We start from the raw sequence: 20594 nt of genomic DNA on the forward strand, positions 1-20594 counted from the left end.
TCTATCTTCTTTCAACGTTTTTTTTTATTTCGCCCAAAACCTCACTGTTTTTTTTTTGTCTGTGGACGCTGCCCTCGGATCGTAAATGCAATGCAGGAGGTGGCTATTTCCTATAGACACCTCCTGCTGCAATTACATATTGTTGGTTGGTATTGCTCCCTTGCGGCTGTGCAATACTGTCCATCTCTTCTCAGGACCCCCAAACAGTTCATGCTTTCCAGGTCACCTGTGGATCTTTAAAATGTGACAAGTGTTAGGGGCCCTGAGGACTGGGTTGAAATTTTTTTTATAATGGGTAAATATGGAAACTGTAGATGGGAGGAGAAAATTCAGCTTTTTTTTTTTCCAGATTTAGACCCGTATTCAATTAGAAGCGAAAAGTCGGAAATTTTTCGCCTGACGGACTTTTCACCTCATTCGACTATTTCAGAGGCGAATTCATTCCATGCGCGACCCAGCTTTTCGTCTAACTCAATTGCAAAATAGGCGAAAACGGAAATAGGTGAATGCGGAACAGGCGAAAAATACTGAAAGAATTGGGGATATCAGTCTGTACCCCAGAAAAAGATACACTAACATAGGAATCAATGTACAGTAGATGTGTACTAATAGCCTGCTATTAGGGTCTTTGCAAAAGTGGTGAAGAATGGCATAAAGCAGTATATTTTGAGGAAATAAATAGTCACATCAAATTTGGGTGCTTGAAAATGGGTGCTAGCATAGTTTAATGTCTGTAAAGTGAAGTTTTTAAAAACATGAAAAATCCACCTGCTGCATGCACCAGCAATCCCAAACACACCTGACCCATCCTGGCAGCCCCCCAAGAAGCCTATTTCGCTAGTTTTTATGCTTGTCCCCCAACTTTACATTTTTACTCCAAAAATGACATGTCTTTTTTGGGGTGTTCTTAGGTTTTTGTTTTTTTTGCAGATTTGTCCTTTGAGGGGCTGTCCCAAGGGTTCCGAGTCATTTCCCCATGTTTGCACCCCAAAATAAAGATTTTGCATTTCTTTTCGCCTGCTATTCATTGGAGAAACTTTTTTGCCAAATTCAATGCGAGTTTTCGCTTAGGCAAAATCGTCATGGAATTGAATTAGGCGAATAGATTTTAGGCAATATTTTCACCAAAAAAAAAACAGGTGAAAAAAGTATTTTCGCCTCTAATTGAATACGGCCCTTAGACTTATTTAAGTAGTGCTGATTGGGATGTTGGTAAAATTAGGCCGCAATGTTCTTGTATCCATTTTGCGCCTCCTTCCTGTTATCCGGCAATTGTTCTTAAAAAAAACTCAGTATATCTTGGCTATAAGCTGGGTTTTATTAATTTTACTATATTTCCTTCTGTTTAGTAAATTTATCAAATAGTTTTTGAATCCTCATATACATATCCCAACCAGGGCCGATGGTGCCATGAGGCACATCTAGATGGTTGTTGACATTGTGTTTTACGCTGCTGTGTCCTTTTTTAAAAAAAAAAAAATCCAGTTGGAAAATGTAAAAAAAAAAAAATCCTTTTATTATTTTTTTTCTACTCTACTCTATTTTAAAACTGGCTGAATGGATTGTTCTAAATATATATATAAAAATAAAAATAATAATCAATCTGCTAAAATATTAGCATGCCAATTTTTTTTTTTTTACTGTTTTATTGTTATTTTTACTCTTTTTATTACTGGTATTACTGTTCAAAAGTTATTGGCATCTAAAAGATGGGAGTTGGTATGGAAGGCTCAACAATATGTAGTGATTGCTAATAGGAGACCGCTAGAAGTAGAAATACATCAACAGGAATGTGTCAAGTTCTCTTTCTTTCCAGACCCAGAGAGAATGCCAAGAACTGCCTCATTTAGATACTGACACTCCCATCCCAGCGCTCAAAGTGGACGGCAAATCTTGTGATGTCAGTGCAGTGATATCACAAGGGCTTCCCCCAGCAGAGGGCAGCCACAGGATCTCTCCAGTCTGCTGCTAGTGCTGTCCATGTAATAGCAATCCAAGTGTAGCACTGAATCATTTGGGGTGGGGTGCACTACTAATTTACCGCCAGTCAATGCAATTGTACAGATCGCATATGCACTAACATATGCGATCTGTGCAGCAAAGGATAGCTCTTCCGATAAGAGCAGTCCTTTGCGATCCCTGCCACCGTGTGGACTTCCGGGTTTATGACCCGGAAGTCCTTCTGCGCATGTGCAGAAAGACGTGGCGGCCGCGGGGCATGCTGGGAGAATCCCTCATAGCAGCGCGATGCGGTAGAAGCCCATAGGCTTCTATGGGGTAACGCCAGCAAAAGCTAGCATTACCCTCCACATCGCAGCCCGGCGGCCAGCTGTTTGATGCATACGGAAAATGCGGTTTACTGGGGTTTTACCGCATTTTCCATTTAGTGCACCCCGGCCCAGGTGATTAAAAAAAATGAGAGATTTGGGACTTCCGGTTCCGGCGGCGATGGAGTGAGCTGCTTTACACCTCAGCTCTGTTACCAGCTCCGCCGTTCCCGACTATACAGCCGCGAGTCAGCTTCTAAGTGCTGCCGCACTCCCTCCGAATACCTCCCCTACCTGATCAGCGGGGTATGGAGAGGTACTTCCCTCCACTGATGCCCAGCAAACAGCAAAAGCCCCGCCAGGAGCCTGGTCGCACAGCCCCACAATCCAAGATGGCTGCCGCACCCACTCAAGCTGCCTCTTCCTCTGCAGCTCAGCCCACTCTGTCACCTCCTGCTCGGTCTGATATGGAGGAACAAAGTAATATTATAATAGTAATATCTCCTGCATAGGATATGGGTGAATCTCTCACATATTCAGATCTAGTGAATGCTATAAAGGAGACAGTGGGTCCTCTTCTTAAGGAACAGGCACAGGAACAGTCTGCAATACTTCAGCAAGCAGTGGCTGACATAAAAGGTCAGATACAGCAGCTTGCACACAGGTTGAGCACAGATGTGGCGAAAATTTTCAAGAAATCAGCGCTCTGAAATCTGCAACGTCTAAGCTTCAAAAATCTGAACACTTAATATGGGCCAAACTGGATGACCTGGAAAACAGGTCCAGGCGAAATAACCCAAGAGTGGTAGGCCTCCCAGAATCGCTAAAAGGTCCTCCATTATACCAATTCTTGTGGAATACTTTACCTGAAATTCTAAAAATCCAAGAGACTTGTGCTGACCTTGTGATAGAAAGAGCTCATAGGACTGGGCCTACTAGGATGCAATTAAATTCCAGACCACGTGTGGTATTGTTCCGTTGTCTAAACTTTCTTCATAAAGAAGCGATATGGTCTGCATCTCGTGGCTCTAAGGATCTTTTATGGAACAATCAAAAATTTTTTAGATTTCAGGACTATTCGCCAGAACTGACGAGGGCTCACAAGGCATTTTCACCGGTATGCTCCCGTTTGATTCAGATGGGCCGCAAAATTTGCTTTGTTATACCCGGCCCGACTGCGTCTCTTTGAGGGAGAATCCTTTAAAGATTTCACTACAGCCCCAGATGCAGAAGCTTACGTGGAGGAGGTTACTCAGGCTATCTCTGAAGAACGAAGAGCAGAATCTGATACCTGAATATACGTGATTATATGTTTTGATTTCTTATGTGCTTTCTTTCCATATATGTATACTTGAGGTCCAGTACATATCCATTTTCTAGATTTGATCTCATAAATGGAACATACATGAGAATATGTTTCCAGATGTTTTGATACTGTACCTTCCCTGCTTGCTTGCTACTGATGTTAATATAGATATCAACAAGTTATGTTGTTAAAGACATAGTTCTACAAATCATTTTTGATCAAGATATACGATTCAGTTTAATGTTTGATATTCTCTTAATTCATTTGGTGCCATCATTATTGGATTTTGGGATTAGTTTATGGTCCGATTCTATCAATACCTGTTTAATATATTCTCATATGGCCCTTTCATTATGTAGGGTTTTCTGTTATAGAGAATCTTCAGGTTCTCCGTAGTGGCATTATTTTATGTTTTTGATTATAGCATATTGTATGGTCATTTAGAGGTGATGAGGCGGCAGTTTCCTTTTATTTTAATTGTTTTATTAATATGGAGTTGGTTTAGAGCTCTCTCACTCTAGAAATTTTGCAATGTTTTCCAGCAATACTGAGAAGTTCTTTGTTTTATTGAATTCGCCGAACCCAGATGGGGTTCTTCGGAGATTCTCTTTTTGCTTTGTTATGTGTATGTGTTTGTCTTGTATTTGTCTTTATGTTTGTCTTTTCCCCTTGTGTTTTTTCCTACCTTTGCTCTCCCTTGTTTTGGATGTTTGGCGCTGGAAAAATATTCTGTGTCTTGTTTTTCTGATCACTGTGATTGCTGAGTTAACTAAGTTGTCTATACCCTGGATAAGAGAATATGGGTACACTTAAGATAGGATCCTGGAACGTATACATTCCCCTATTAAGAGGAAAAAATTGTTGGTGTATTTAACGAAACTTCATTTAGATATTGTCTTTTTGCAAGAGACGCATCTTCTACCCCCAGAAATTCTTAAATTAAATACTATGGGATGGAATGTATTAGCTTCAGCGCCATTTACATCAAAAGCTTGAGGTGTCTTGATTCTGATTAGGAAGCAATTACAGATAGAACTAGTATCTACAGTGATAGACTCGGAGGGTAAATACCTCATTGCAGACCTGTTTATTGAACAAACAAGATATGTATTATGTACGGTATATGCACCTAACTCCTATAATAAGCACTTTTTCCAATCACTACTTACACAATTATATCCTTTTATGTCTTTTCCGCTAATCGTAGGGGGTGATTTTAAGTTACTTACTTCCAGATATATGGATTCCAACACCACAGCTCATACTAGAGGTCGTATCCCTAGACTTGGTCTCCCATATTTTGCAGATCAGCTTAAACTTACTGATGTGTGGAGAGCACACCATCCCTTGACAGGGAATACACGTTTGTTTTTGTGGCAGATACCCTGTTTCCTAGTGTTCTGAAGACGGAAGTTGAACCCATGTGTCTTTCAGACCCCTCACTGATTTGGGTGAGGATATCCACCACGATAGATAGGGGTCCATTCAGACAATGGGGATTTCCAGTACAATTTGCCTCATCGAATAAATTTAGGGAGAAGGTTGAGTCCTTTTGGGAGGAGTTCCGACTAGATAATATACAACACGCTCAGGAGGATCCACTAATGTTTTGGAAAACTTCTAAGGTAGTAATTAGAGGTCGTATAATAGAATATGTATCCCAGAGGCGACGGGAATTTTTCTCACTTTACAAACAGGCCCAGGCATCCTTGACGGAGTCCTATCAATTATTTAAACAGGGAGACAGGATCTCGTTTCATAGCTCATTCAGATTTTATAAGTATGGAAATAAAGTGGGAAGATTGCTTTCTAATCTCATGAGGGGATCGCAGCCCTTCCTCTAACATTAAAAACATTCGGAAACCTGATCAATCCTTCACCTCTAATAGTAAAGATATTGCAGAAGTATTTTGTCTATTTTATGATAATCTATATAAACAATCCCAGATAGACGGGGAGGCCAAATCCTCATCTTGGGCGTATGTAACCCTACCTCACTTAGACCCTGAGTTAGTTAAAAATATTTATGCGCCTGTTTCTCAGGAAGAGGTGCGTAGTTGTATCCAAAGGATTAAACATATGAAAGCTCCGGGCCCGGGTGGGTTCACAAGAGAATACTATAAGCTTCTACTTCCTCGTATATGTGAATCATTCACGGATGCCATTAATTCTATTAATGACACCCATCATCTCCCACGATATTTTAATGATGCAATATTAAAGTTTTACCCAAACCCGATAGGGATTTAGGGCCTGATTCAGAGCTGAACGCTCTGACCAGAGCACTCGCTCTGAATCAGGGCCCTCCTCCATGAAAATGGAGCGGCCTCCTGGCCGCTTGTATAGCTGTGGGTGACCACCCACAGCATATGCGAGCGGCCAAAAAGATGGTCGCGATGGTCTTGACCATCGCGACCATCGGGCTTGCGACAAGCCCTGGAGTGATTTTGGCTCTATCAGAGCCAAAATCACTCCCACTGACATCACTAGTGATGTCAGTGGGGCCGGCTTCAGATTGACAGCACGCCCCCGGCACGCCCACCAAAGGGGGCGTGCTGTCAATCAACATCGACAGCACGCCCCCTTTGGTGCGAGACCCGGAGCGATGGAAAGCCTGTCACTCCCCGGGTCTCGCGCATGCGCACGACGGAGCTCCCTCCGTCGTGCGCATGCGCAGTGGGGAACATCAACCCGCTTGCGAGCGTCCTGGTGTGTTATTCTGGAAATGGAAAGACATGTCATTCTCTTGATATCACATATTTGAGAAGAAACCTTTACTAGCTTCAAAACGCATCACATATAAGTGAGGTGCGTTGCTTCAGGAGTAAAGTCCTGTGATATATCTTGTCTCTCTAATTGTGGATTATTGTTTGGTGATCCAACACATTTGTAATAATAAGCGACTTGAATTTGCATTCACATATTCATTATAAACATATAGGGGAGCAGCATCTATTTTCACCTACAATAACGATTGTTTATTCAAATAATAGATCAAGGTTTGGAAATACATCTTTTTTCTTTTTGTACTTCCATTTTTTATATATGTGTACGAACTGGGTTGGACGAATAGGAAGAGGAATTTCAAGCGACATACCAACTTAATACTATCCATGCCACCAGGACATAAGTATTTTTCCTTGAATACCTCTTTCACTATATTAGATAGCGCCATTTATCCACATCTTATTTGTTTGTATAGGGTCTGAATGACCCCCTTAGGGCTCTATTTATCAACATTATTTTTACAAAAATAATGTGAAAAAGGGTGTTTTCACACCCTTTTCACATTATTTTAGTATCACCTATAGTTATTACAGGGCAATTGGAGTAGAATTCGTAAAATTCTACTCCAACCCCTAAGTATCACTTATTTTTAGTAAAGCAGATCCCATTTCCCATAACTGTACTGGAAATATGATCCGACCAGAATTACTAAAAATAAAATGTGAAAAAATATCGGGGAAAGTTCTGTGATAATAACGCCACCGGTCAGCTGGTCTCCCATAGTGCACTGCGGCCCAGTCATCAGGTGATCAGGCCCCAGTGCAGTATGGGAGATCACCTGACCGAAGGAATGGAGAACATCACCGGAGGCCCGGATCATGCAGGTAAGTGCTATTAAGGGAGGGGGGGGTCGCGGGGTGGGGGAGGGGGAGTCGCGGGGGGTCCGTGATCGTGGAGGCGGGGCTTAGCGCCGGGGGGGGGGGCAGTAGCGGCGAACAGTCGGCGCATGCGCGGGCACTTAATCACTGTATTTTTTGCGAATTCACTCGGTAATATCACACTACAATCTGCATTCAATATGCGGATTATAGTAAATAGATCCCTTAGAACTTCCAAATTCATATCGACCTATATCACTCCTAAATACCGATTACAAGATTTTGACAAAGATCTTGGTGGACAGAATTAAACTGATTCTCCCAAACATTATTAATACTGATCAGACAGGCTTCATATGGGGACGACATTCTGTTTGCAACATTAGAAAGGTGCTTGCGGCGATCCAGTCGGTATCCTCCTCTGTATCCTCGCAATCACAATATATCTTGTAACTTGATGCCGAGAAGGCTTTCGAACTTGTCTCTTGGGATCATTTATATGAATCAATGAGAAGGTTTGGATTCCCGAAAGAATTCATTATACTACTTCAGACGTTATATACTTCCCCTCATCACGCATAGCTTGTAACGGATATTTATCTGACCCAGTGTTATTGGAGAGGGGTACACGTCAGGGATGCCCACTCTCGCCTTTACTTTTCGCGATTGCGATTGAACCATTGGCCACTGCTCTTCGTAATCTAACTCCCTTTAGTGGGATTAAAGTTGGCAACACTGAATTGAAACTTGCTTTGTTTGCGGATGACATGTTGCTTTTTATTGCGGACCCATAATTATCTATTCCTGCCATTTTTCAAATTATATCAGAATTTGGATCATTTTCAGGCTTTAAGGTTAATAGAGCTAAGTTGGTGCTTATCCCTTTGAATTTGACGCCGGAGACACCGGAGGTACTGGCAGTTACTTCCCAGTTTAGAATAACATCTTCTAAAATGAAATATCTGGGTATATACATAACAACTAAGTTGCAGGATTTGTATGCAGCCAATTACCTTGACACTATGCGGAAGATCTCGTCCTGCTTACAAACTTGGAATTCTCTCCCGTTATCTTTGTTAGGCCGTGTTGCAGTCATTAAAATATTATATTTCCAAAATTATCATATATTATTCAAATGCTACCCATAAAAATGTTGCAGTCGGATTTAGCAGTATGGAATAAAATGATATCTACCTCTTTATGGCTTGGTAAAAAAACCTCTCTTTTCTGCGGCAAAAATTAAATTACAAAGAAGGGATGGAGGATTAGCGGTACCTGATGTACTTGCCTTTACCCGAGCGATCCATTTTCGGTACGTGTTGGATTGGCTGCAGTGTAGATCTTCTTATGTTAATCTGGATGTTGAACTCTCATTATTCTCCCCGTTCGCACCAGGCGCACTTCTACATACTCCTAGAAATTCTCTTCCTCCAATGGTTATGCAAAATATTTCATTTAGGGATACGTATCTGTCGTGGCGGGCCATTAATAAGTCACTGCACAGGAATCCATTGTCGTCTCCATACATTACATTTTGTGGAAACCCCGGCTTTCAGTCAGGCCTGGAAAATTTTAATTTCCGGACTTTGGGTGTTAAGGGTATTATAAAAATCAAAGATGTCTTTGATCCTGGGGGGGTTATGCTCTCTTTTCAAGACTTGATTAATAAATATGGGGTAGTTAACAAACAGTTTTACATGTACCTACAACTTCGACATTATGTACGTTCATTACACAGGCCTATTTATCGGATGCTGATTCGATTCCCCTATTATCACTTTTGCAATTTGTGTCTTCCCTCCCCTATAAAACCAGATTATTGTATTGGGATTTAATCCCCTCTGACTTGAACAATATTTGGAGAACTACGATGTTGAAGTATTACTTACCCTTCAGATATCTTATCTGGGATGGACCTTACTCTTAGATATTTAAATTCTGCCCAACTGCAGGAAGTCCACATTCGGACATTACATAGGGCATACATATCGCAAGGACAGCGTAAACATATGGTTGCAGAAGAGACAGGTCATTGCCCTAAGTGTGGTGCTCCTGATGCTTTATTTTTTCACAATTTTGGTCTTGTCCGAAGATACAAAAATTTTGGAATAAAATAATTGTTTATATAAATAACACCTTTAAACTTAACTTACGAATGGACCTAGCAGCTTTGGTGTGTGCCAATTTCTTATCATAGGAGTTGGAAGCTTCTAATAATCATCTTATACCATTGATAACTGTTATCATAACTCTTGCTAAAAAAGCTATACTCAATAAATGGATAGAGCGTAAATCCCTAAGACTGGAACATGTAACGGTGGCTCTTATGCGTACACTGTATTTGGAAAGACAGTGTATACAACCTGATATAGAAAATGGAGGAAAGCGCGTCTATAAAAAGCGGGAGCCATATATTGAAACCCTTGATTCCTCTACTAGAGAAAAGATTTTAAAACTTTTTGAATATACCAATTGGTATTTATATCAAAGATTGTAGTGACAGCTGGATAAGTATTTATGGTAAATAATTGTAAGACACTATTACTTTCTGAACTACCCTATGACCCTCTTTCCTAGTGTTTTTCCCCTTTCCCTCAAGTCTTTTGTTTGTCTTCCTTATATGTATATTGTTTTATTTGGTATTTTGTAGATATTGTGTGAATTTTGGATAACAATATAGGGAACACTGGTTGTTCTCAGATCTTTTTTTTCTTTTCTTTTTTGTACAAGATATACAGTCAGGTTCATAAATATTGGGAAATTGACAGAATTTTCATATTTGGCCTCTATTCACCAACACAATAGCTTTGAAATGAAACAAACGAGATGTGCTTTAACTGCAGACTCAGATTTAATTTGAGGGTAATTACATCCAAATCAGGTGAACGGTGTAGGAATTACAACGGTTTCTATATGTGCCTCTCACTTTTTAAGGGGCCAAAAGTAATGGGACTATCAACTCAAAAGCTATTTCATGGACAGGTGTGGGCTATTCCCTCGTTATTTCATTATCAATGAAGCAAGTAAACGTTCTGGAGTTGATTCTAGGTGTGACATTTGCATTTGGAACTGTTTGGAACATTCTTAAAAAGAAAGAACGCAGCGGAGAGCTCAGCAACACCAAAAGACCCGGAAGACCACGGAAAACAACTGTGGTGGATGACAGAAGAATTATTTCCCTGGTGAAAAAAAACCCCTTCACAACGGTTGGCCAAACCAAGAACACTCTCCAGGAGGTAGGTGTATATGTGTCAAAGTCAACAATCAAGAGAAGACTTCACAAGAGTGAATATAGAGGGTTCACCACAAGATGTAAACCATTGGTGAGCCACAAAAACAGTAAGAACAGATTACAGTTTGCCAAACAACATCTAAAAAAGCCATTACAGTTCTGGAACAACATCCTATGGACAGATGAGACAAAGATCAACTTGTACCAGAGTGATGGGAAGAGAAGAGTATGGAGAAGGAAAGGAACTGCTCATGATCCAAAACATACCACCTCATCAGTGAAGCATGGTGGTGATAGTGTCATGGCGTGGGCATGTATGGCTGCCAATGGAACTGGTTCCCTTGTGTTTATTGATGATGTGACCGCTGACAAAAGCAGCAGAATGAATTCTGAAGTGTTTCAGGCAATATTATATGCTCATATTCAGTCAAATGCTTCAGAAATCATTGGACGGCGCTTCACAGTGCAGATGGACAATGACCCGAAGCATACTGCAAAAGCAGCCAAAGAGTTTTGTAAGGCTAAAAAGTGGAATGTTATGCAATGGCCAAGTCAATCCCCTGACCTGAATCCGATTGAGCATGCATTTCACTTGATGAAGACAAAACTGAAGGGAAAATGCCTCAAGAACAAGCAGGAACTGAAGACATTTGCAGTAGAGGCCTGGCAGAGCATCACCGGGGATGAAACCCAGCGTCTGGTGATGTCTATGCGTTCCAGACTTCAGGCTGTAATTGCCTGCAAAGGATTTGCAACAAAGTATTAAAAAGTGAAAGTTAGATTTAGGATTGTTTAGTTTGTCCCATTACTTTTGGTCCTTTAAAAAGTGGGAGGCGCATATAGAAACTGTTGTAATTCCTACACCGTTCACCTGATTTGGATGTAATTACCCTCAAATTAAATCTGAAAGTCTGCAGTTAAAGCACATCTTGTTTGTTTCATTTCCAAGCCATTGTGGTGGTGAATAGAGGCCAAAATATGAAAATTCTGTCAATGTCCCAATATTTATGCACCTGACTGTATGTTTTATAGATCAAAATATTAATATTTTCTGTATTTGAATATAATAACAATGTTTTGGAAAAAGTATATGTATATGCTTCCTAAGTTGTAATATACTATATATTGTATGATTTCTCATTTTGGTATTAAGGAGGTATGTTTATACTTCAACATGTATTTAATTTTTGTTGTTTTGTTCCATTTTCTGCAATGGTATTGTCAATATCATTGTGAAAGTTTGAATAAAAATATTTTCAAAAAACAAAAAAGAGAGATTTGAAAATCAAATAGTGTCTGACCTGGTTAAAATAGATTTTATATATATATATATATATATATATATATATATATACACTTAAATTGTAATCATGTATAAACAAATAAGTAAAAATAAAAATACATGCTGCACATATAGTACTTGCCTGCTCTCCAGGTATGTCTGGGAGACATGCGTTTTGGGGAGCTCTCTCAGGATCCCGTAAGAATAAACCAACTTCCCACATTTTGCTATCTTCTGTATTTTGCAGCAGGGGTATGATATAGCAGTTCATGGCACCCCCGCAGTTGCCCCTGAGACAATCTCCTCCAGGAGCTCTCAGAGCAGAGTCCCGCAACGTCGGACTATGGAACTATCAATCAATATTTAGTATCCCTGTATTCAGGAGAGATGAATATACCTGTATGTAATTTAATGGGCTGCACTAACTTAGTAAACATTACAAAGTGTAGTATCTTAGAAAAGCATATTTATTTCTCAGTTATGCCATTTGTTTCTCATGCAATAGACTTTAAAAAAAAATAAAAATATGACTTCCAATGTGCTATCAGAAGACCAGGGTGCAACAAATAAAAAAAAAAAAACAATCTGGTTTGGTTATTGAGTACCCTAAGGAATTATTTAATGTGCAGCCTATTGTAATTTCAACTAAAATGCTGACATTCTAAAGTAGATGAGTAGTTTCTCACTGTAAGGGAATAGCATACAAAACAGAAGAGCGGTCAATAGAAAGTCTATACTATTCTGATGTTAATGGCAGCTACAGAGGTAGGGCTCCGCCATGCTACCTGCCCCTTCCACCTTTACCTCCCAATCCTAGAGAGAAGAATCTAAAAGTAGGTAGCCTAATGTTTACAACACGTGGCGGTGCGCGTAACATGCTTTAAGTCGCTCTAACAGTGCCTACGTTCCAGGGTCCACATATTGCTCGTCGACCAGACCTATGTATCAAGCCGAAGTATGAGCTAGACCAGAGGTTCCCAAACGCGGTCCTCAGGGCACCATAGCAGTTCAGGTTTTAGAGATAGCCATGGTTGAGCACAGGTGGTTAAATCAATTGACTGAGGTACTAATTAAGTCACCTGTGGTCAAGCATAGATGTCCTTAAAACCCGGGCTTTTAGGGTGCCTTGAGGACCGCGTTTGGGAACCTCTGAGCTAGACAGATTTAGGTATGGACAATAAGGGCCACTTCCAAATGAGCCCCTCAGACTATTTTCCATTTTATGTCATACACCTAGTAAATGTGACGGTTTTGGGGTATGTTTGTGAGTAAAGTGGATACATTCTTTTTGGACCTACAACAAACTGAAAGACCAGACAGGTGATCTCATTAATCTAATTCACATAGGCAGCAGTTGTATGATAAGCACAAAGGTACAAGGTTCAACCGTGTTTGCAACAATCTTCAGACTTTAGGACCTGGAGGACAACTGAATTTCAACTAATTGGAAGACAACATGCCACTTGGCACGGCGTTGGTGGAGCTACGAAAATGGCATGGCCAGTCAAAGTACACATACTATTTCCTCTCATGTCCATTAAGTTAAATGTGATAACTGGGCACAAATCAATATCGTGGAGTGTCTGGTCGCCATCCATTATGAACTTGGTGGAGAGTTCATTGCATAGAGGATTCATTGGGGGGAAAAGGCATTAATGCAAATATAATAATGGGTCCACTTTAATTTCCACAATAACTTTTTATATTCTGTACAGCAATTTCCTTTTGCAAAGAAGCCTTAGAACATGCTGGAATAATAGGAAAATCCTCCAACCGTAAATCTATAGTTATATATTAATGGTTACAGAGGTTCTAATTCAATATAGCAATTCCTAATCTAAAGGGGAACGAAGGGTTCTTTTTCTATACATCATTTAAACTTTTATGTGACCGACTACAGCCTTTATAGTGGGACTGCTTTAGAAAGGAAAACTTGGTTGTATGCCACACGCACAAATCGGCTTCACGTCCAAAAGTCTGGCAAAGTGGAAGTATTATCAAGGTTTGGCTTTACATATATAAAGACTAATATCTCAATGTAAAGCTCAATCTCTCAGCGTAAATATTATTATGAAGCTCAATCATTTTCTTTTTCGACAATGCGCAGGACATCTAAAGGTTGGGGGCTGATGTTTCGATGAAATCTTGCACTAAGTAAACTGACTGGAAAGCTTGAGAACCATACATCAGTAAGTAAGAATATCTTGGGTATTACCTGGCATTAGAGTCCTGAACTTATCCAGACGGTCTACACCAAAAGTTCTCTGGGTTCATGCTCAATTGCCAACTTCTATTTTTAGCACAAATAACTAGCTAGGGGCTTATAATTGAGCCACTAGGGGGAGATTTATGAAGCCTTGGTGAGAGGTAAAGTGGTGAGAGATAAACTACCAACCAATCAGCTTCTAACTGCCATTTCTCAAACACAGCCTGTAAAATGACAGTTAGAAGCTGATTGGTTGGTACTTTCTCTTCACTTTATCGCTTTCCAAGCTTTGATAAATCTCCCCACTAGTGTGTAGTGAGATTTAAAAGCACCACATATTATTTGTGCCGCTGTGAGTAGTTTAGGGGAATCTAGGTTCTAGATGTAGTTTATCGTTATTCCTTAGCAAATTCCTAGATATGTACATTGTATTTTGCCCACTACTATATCTGGACTGCTCAGAAGTGTCAATTAGGAAGCACCCTTTAACAATCAATGCTACAAGTTACTTCATGTTGACCTCCTGACAACAGGTTAGAATTATAAATTGTTAGATAATCAGGGATCATACATGAATAAGGATGAAAGGAGCTATGGGCATTGAGGGACAGGGACAGAAACAATGGCTGTCTGACTGCATCTCTAGTTTATAAACATTTGCACAGTAGAGGTTAGGGAAAGTTCTGCAACATAAATATAATTATGGTTTTAGAAGTTAGACCCAGAAAACTACTGGAATATCACAAAGATTTCACATATATAATTTCCCTCCTAAGATTATGGTATTTCCATCTGTAAATTCCTTTTAGCAAAGCATTGCATATTTCTTGTGATTTAAGATCTTTTAAAAATGGTACATGAAAAAAATAAAAATAAATAAGCAATATAACTATTAATGGCTTATAAATTTGGATTACAAAGAAGTTTAAATTATAGGAAAAAATATATATTTAGAAAAAAAATGGGGGACTATTCCAGAAAAACCAGGACATGTGGGAGTCTAGGGCAGAATGCATGTTCACAATATAGTTGTCACCAAATTATACATTTAAGACAACATAATATAAAAATAAACAAAAGACCCACCACGCGGAATGTCAGCCCATTTCTGACGTCAGTACTAAGGAGTTTATGTCAGTCACACTGATACTGTGGCTGTGTATTTGTGGTGGGAGTGTGTATGAGGGGATGACCACAAACTAGGCAGGTTAATCATAAATTTCTCTCAGGGTGGCGGAGGAGAATCAAACATTAACAAAACATAACACGAATGTACAAACATAAATCCATAATTCTATAGTGAGAAAACAGAATCTAGGTTACTTTTTTATATATTTGTTAAGTTCATTATAAAATAAATAATATATAATATTGATTACTGCACTTTAAATAAAAGGATGAAATTGTGCCAAAAGCAATTTCAACAGTAACTATGAAGACATATCAGTGTAAAAGGAGAAACATGGGAACACTGTCAGAGAGCGTTAATGCTAGAAATAAAATGCTTTTATTAGAAGGTCATCATATGATGGTTTGTGTTTGATTGGCTACTATATATACTGTACATTCCACTAAAGAACACTTTTAAATCAAAGCCTTGTGATCAATGGGTGGCAGTAAGGTTGGAATACCTGTGGGCCCCTCCTCCTTTCCCGTGGTGCCAGCCCTAAGATGGAGACGTAGCCTCTCTGGTGGCTGGTCACACCCATTCTGATGGTTTGTATAAATGCAGGTCACAGGTCAGGTGTCATGATAAGCCACTGATCTCTGACAGGCATGTATCACAACTTATTATTGCAACTTACCATATATATGAACAAATCTTTATGGACAGATTTTTTTCACTCCCCACGCCCATTCTACAGTACCCCACACAGGACATACTTTAACACGCAAAGTGCACATTACAATATTGGAATTTAGGTGAACTTCAGAGTACGAATTAAAATATGTCACGATAAGTCCGCAGAAGTTTATTGTGATTGTGCAAGCCCTAAAAATTGAACAGGTCACATTAACTTTCAAGATCATATGAGGTGTTTCCTAATCAGATACCTCTTGTTTAACCTTGTAGGTAGCTAATTTCTATCACTCAATAGAGAGTGGTAAATGCCATACAAGTCTAGGGGTAATTTTATAGAGAGTCTTCTGTGGTTTTGGCCGCTAGATTTAAAGGACCAATAATATTAAGCACAAAACTACAGACGTGTCCACATACATCTATCCTCCGTGCTCTACTAGTCGCGCTACACATAACGCGGGAGCTGTGTGTGACTCGGTAGTGCCGAACGCCTTTTTGTGTGACTTTTTACCTTCAATTGCGTCTTTTATATATTCCTATTCTCTGTGTGCAACTGCGGGTGTAACTGCATACGAAATGCTACGTTATAGTGCCAGCGGCTGTAACACTGTAACGTAGCGTTTCACATGCAGATACATCCGCGGTCACACACAGAACATAGGCATGCTGCATATATACATTTTAATCAACAGAAGCTGCTTGAGTGTCCTATTCTCATCACTGTGCAAATAAGACACAATTGAAGGTAAAAAGTAGTAGTATATCTGAGCTGCACTACAGCAACGGTGATAAATGGTACGCGGCATCCACACACCCCCTGTGTCCGCAGAGGCTGGGGCTTCCCGGTAGCTCCTGGGGCGCTGGGCAAACCCCCAGCACGACAAAGGTGCTGCCAAAACGACAAGTGAGGGGGTGTGGCCTCATGGGCACAAGGCCATGCCCACTTTTAAGCGCATGGTGTCACCACACCAGGTGATGCCTCTGCCGTTAGCTATAAGAGTCAACTTCAAAAAAGTTGATAAATACTGTAGCAAATGCCCTCTCACATTGTGCACATTGTAATCTTGCATGGCAATAAGAATACTGAAATTAAAGTTGCACCTATCGTGATATGAAGATGTCTATTATCTAATCTTTTATTCCTGTTGTCACAAACACTATCCCTAGTGATGATGGATTAGAAAAAAAAAAAAGTAAAATAAAATAAAATGATGTCATCAAAAACAGGTTTTGTGGCGCAAACAGTATCTATCTCAGCAATACAGCTGAATAAATATTAGATAGTATGCAATGTAAAATATATTAAAAAGAGATCCAACCATAAATTCTCATGACAAGTCGAACGCATATTGTGTGCTGCCTTCTGAGCATGAAATTAAATTAGTTGCTTTTAATTCTAGGATATGGCTCAGATCTGAGATGAAAGACAACATTCTTGGAAACGTGTTTAAAAAACTGCAGGCTTAAGAACTTTAATTTGGCTCTTATTTCACATGATGTCAACAACAAGTGCCCTGACAAGCGTAGAAGAAAAAAAAAATAAAGTGTCAAAAAATTGTTTTATATTCAGAATAGACCATGAAAGATGTTCAAATTCCACATCATAAAAAAAAAAAAATGTCCTTCCATCACTCAGTAAGAGACCACTTCACGCTTCAAAATGGGACGCTCCAGTCCAATTGTACGACCTTGTCATGTGAACAGATGGAAGCACAAGATCTCAGCTTTCACTAGGACTGAGTTAAAGGTCTAATGTCTAAAAAAGGTGGGCTAGACAGGACCCAGCAGCAGGAGCCTTCTATATTGTGACATTGAAAAACCTAGGAAGCCTGCTGAGGCGGCAAGAATACTGCAACCAGTAACTCAGCTGCTTCACAGCAGACCGGCACCGGCGAGATCTCTATAGATGCTTCAAATCTAAAAGCATGTCTAATCCATTCACCAGCAGATTGGGAGCTATCTGTATACCTCCCATATAGCATATTCATGTTGGCTTAGAACCCGAGCTTCTTTCTCCTTGCTGTTTGGCTGTTAAATCTGTACAGCCAGCAAGTCCGCCTCAGGCCCTCACATCTAATCCTATTTACCCAGTCCATCAGTTTAACAGCTTTAAATATTCACATCCTTTAGATGGACACAAGCAGATATAGTACCCATGCTCGGTAAAAGGGAAAGTGAGATCGTCTGGTGACAAATTAAATTTGCCAAGCCCGTCCTGGCAGTATTTGTAATGAGGAATTAAATGAGTATGTATATATACAGTATTTCAATGAAAATAACTATTGTGGCAGGCTACAAAGCGGCCACTTCATTAGTAAAACTTAATGGATATCTCTTTCCTACATTATGTGCATATATTATTGAATTAAAAGGGGGAAAGAAACACATTTAAGATGCACTATTTTCACTTTTATTTTGCATTATACTGAATATTATACAATTTATTTACGGATATGTCTGAACCCTGATGATGTTTCCACAAGAAACCAGTCAGAATAGTTTTTTTTTAAATTACAAATTGAGAGCACGAGTCTGTGTAATTGCTATACAGGTGTGTCCTCACACAGTACATCATTGCTGCATTCGCGACAAACAGCCCTTCTCCGCGCGACAGGTAACGCGTGACTCTGACAGCAGACTGTGCTGATTCATTTGATATGCGACACTTGTATATCTGTGTGCACCAGAGTCTGAATCTGTATACAAAGTGCTACGGTGCAGCGGCCGCAGCTGTTGGCAGCACCAAGTTCCATTGTGCTTAGTATACAGACCCAATCACACACAGATATACAAGTGTCGCGTATCAAATGAATCAGTGCAGTCTCCTGGTGCGTCCTAGTCCCAAAAAAAGACACCTGTGCTAGCAGAGCTGCACGGGACCTAGCGGCTCACTCATGCCAGTTATCTCACACCACATAGGGCTACATTTATGAGGACACGTCTGTAGGTAACACTATCAGGTTTCATAAGCCATTGTGTAGAACAGATAAATTGCATAGGCAAACGCAGGGGGGGGGTTTCCGTCTGCCTGGAAACCCCCCTCCCCAGCACATACATGACCACAGTAGAAATAGCAATATAATAGTATTTTACTAGTGCTACATGTTCTCAGTATCACAAATGAAATACTTAGCACCACCTGTAACATGTATCAGCCAGTAATACATAACCTGTGCACCAACTAAGAGATCTGGAAAATATGCACTATTAGGGATGCACTGCTATAGAGCCCAATATGTACATATATGTCCAGGGAAGTGCTAGGTTCTTCTGAAGCCCCTCCAGGCTCCCACACTTGCTCCAGTGCTCTGGAATGGTGCTCACATCTAAAATAAAAATATTTAGCTCAGGCAGGATGGCTTACTGCCGCATCAAATGACTTACTGTGATCCTGTATATGCTGGAATTATGACACACAATACACATTGTATGACGCATATTAAAACTGTATAAGTACTAATTCTGCCCTCTTCATGGACTGGCCACACTTGCTCTAAAATCAAGCATTTGGAAACCCCCCCTCTAGAAATCATGCGTTTGCCACTGAATTGTGATGCATGTAGATTTGCCAGTGTTTAAAAAACCTGGGGCCTGATTCAGACCCACTCGCGAGCGGCTGTCCGCTCGCAAGTGGGTCGATGTTCTGCACTGAGCATGCGCACGACGGAGGGAGCTCCGTCGTGCGCATGCGCCAGACGCGACGAGCGAAGGAAAGTCCTTCGCTCGTTGTGTCTGATCAAAGGGGGCCTTATTGTCTATGTTGATTGACAACACGCCCCCTTTGGAGGGCGTGCCGGGGGCGTGCCTCCCTGACGGGGGCGTTCCCACGGGAACGCCTCCCGTCAGAAGCCGGCCCACTGACATCACTAGTGATGTCAGTGGGAGTGATTTTGGCTCTGATAGAGCCAAAATCACTCCGGGGCTTGCGGTTGAAAACCTCAACCGCAGGCTCCGGCTCGCAGTTTCGATGGTCGCGATGGTCACGGCCATCGCGGCCATCAAACTACACGCTCGTATAGGCTGTGGGTGGTGACCCACAGCTATACGAGCGTCCAGGAGGACGCTCCATTTTTATGGAGGGCGGCCCTCATTCAGAGCGTGTGCTCTGCTCAGAGCGTACGGCTCTGAATGAGGGCCCTAGTCCTAATTGCAGCATTAGGACTGGGACAGAGAGCACTGAGAATCAGTTCGATGTCTCTGTATGTGTACAGTCCAGTGGAACACAAACCTGATACATATCTTCACTAATTGGGGCAGTGAAGGTTTTACATTGCCTGATTCAGTGGATCATCAATTGCATATGACTCATTAATTGGGATATATGTACATTTATTGAGCTATACCCCTGAAGAAGTCTTGTGGAGAGACGAAACGCTTAGGGTTTAGAAGCGATAGGTGGTCTATTCGTTAGATCCAGCCCACTATTGGAACGTGGGTGAAAATTCACTAACAGTGAAAGCTACTCACATTTATATATTGGATATTATGTAAGCAAATTCTTCTAATTTTGAGTATTTTATGTATATTAATAAAATGTTTTATTTCTATTAATGTTGGCCTTGGGCCTGATCTATTAGGTGTTCTTTGGTATGAGGGTATCTCTTTAGGACCCCAAGGAGTAATATTGACAAGTTCAGTAAATATTTCAAGGACTAATACATCAGAATCTGGAGCGAAGAGAAAGCCCTATAAGAAAATACTTATTCAAGATAAAAACCGGAACCATAATGCCTCTGAAGGAATGGTCCTGTATAAAGAAATCATAAGGACGTTTATGCGATATCAATTTCTGATTAGAGCGCCCTTTCAGTATATTTGTATTTTATATATATATATATATATATATGTATTACACACACTTGTAGACAAAAGTGATTGGACACTGACAGCAAATA

General features: G+C 40.4%; 1 long non-coding RNA gene across 1 annotated transcript in view; it reads right to left on the minus strand.

Moving 5' to 3' along the window:
* The window catches only part of LOC148517221 (uncharacterized), a 567443-nt gene that overhangs the window by 295644 nt on the left and 251205 nt on the right, over nt 1-20594 (minus strand). The gene's annotated exons all lie outside the window — the stretch shown is intronic.

This window comes from Taudactylus pleione, unplaced genomic scaffold, assembly GCF_031769625.1.
Source record: "Taudactylus pleione unplaced genomic scaffold, aTauple2 ptg000225l, whole genome shotgun sequence".
In the NCBI taxonomy this organism is placed as follows: domain Eukaryota; kingdom Metazoa; phylum Chordata; class Amphibia; order Anura; family Myobatrachidae; genus Taudactylus; species Taudactylus pleione.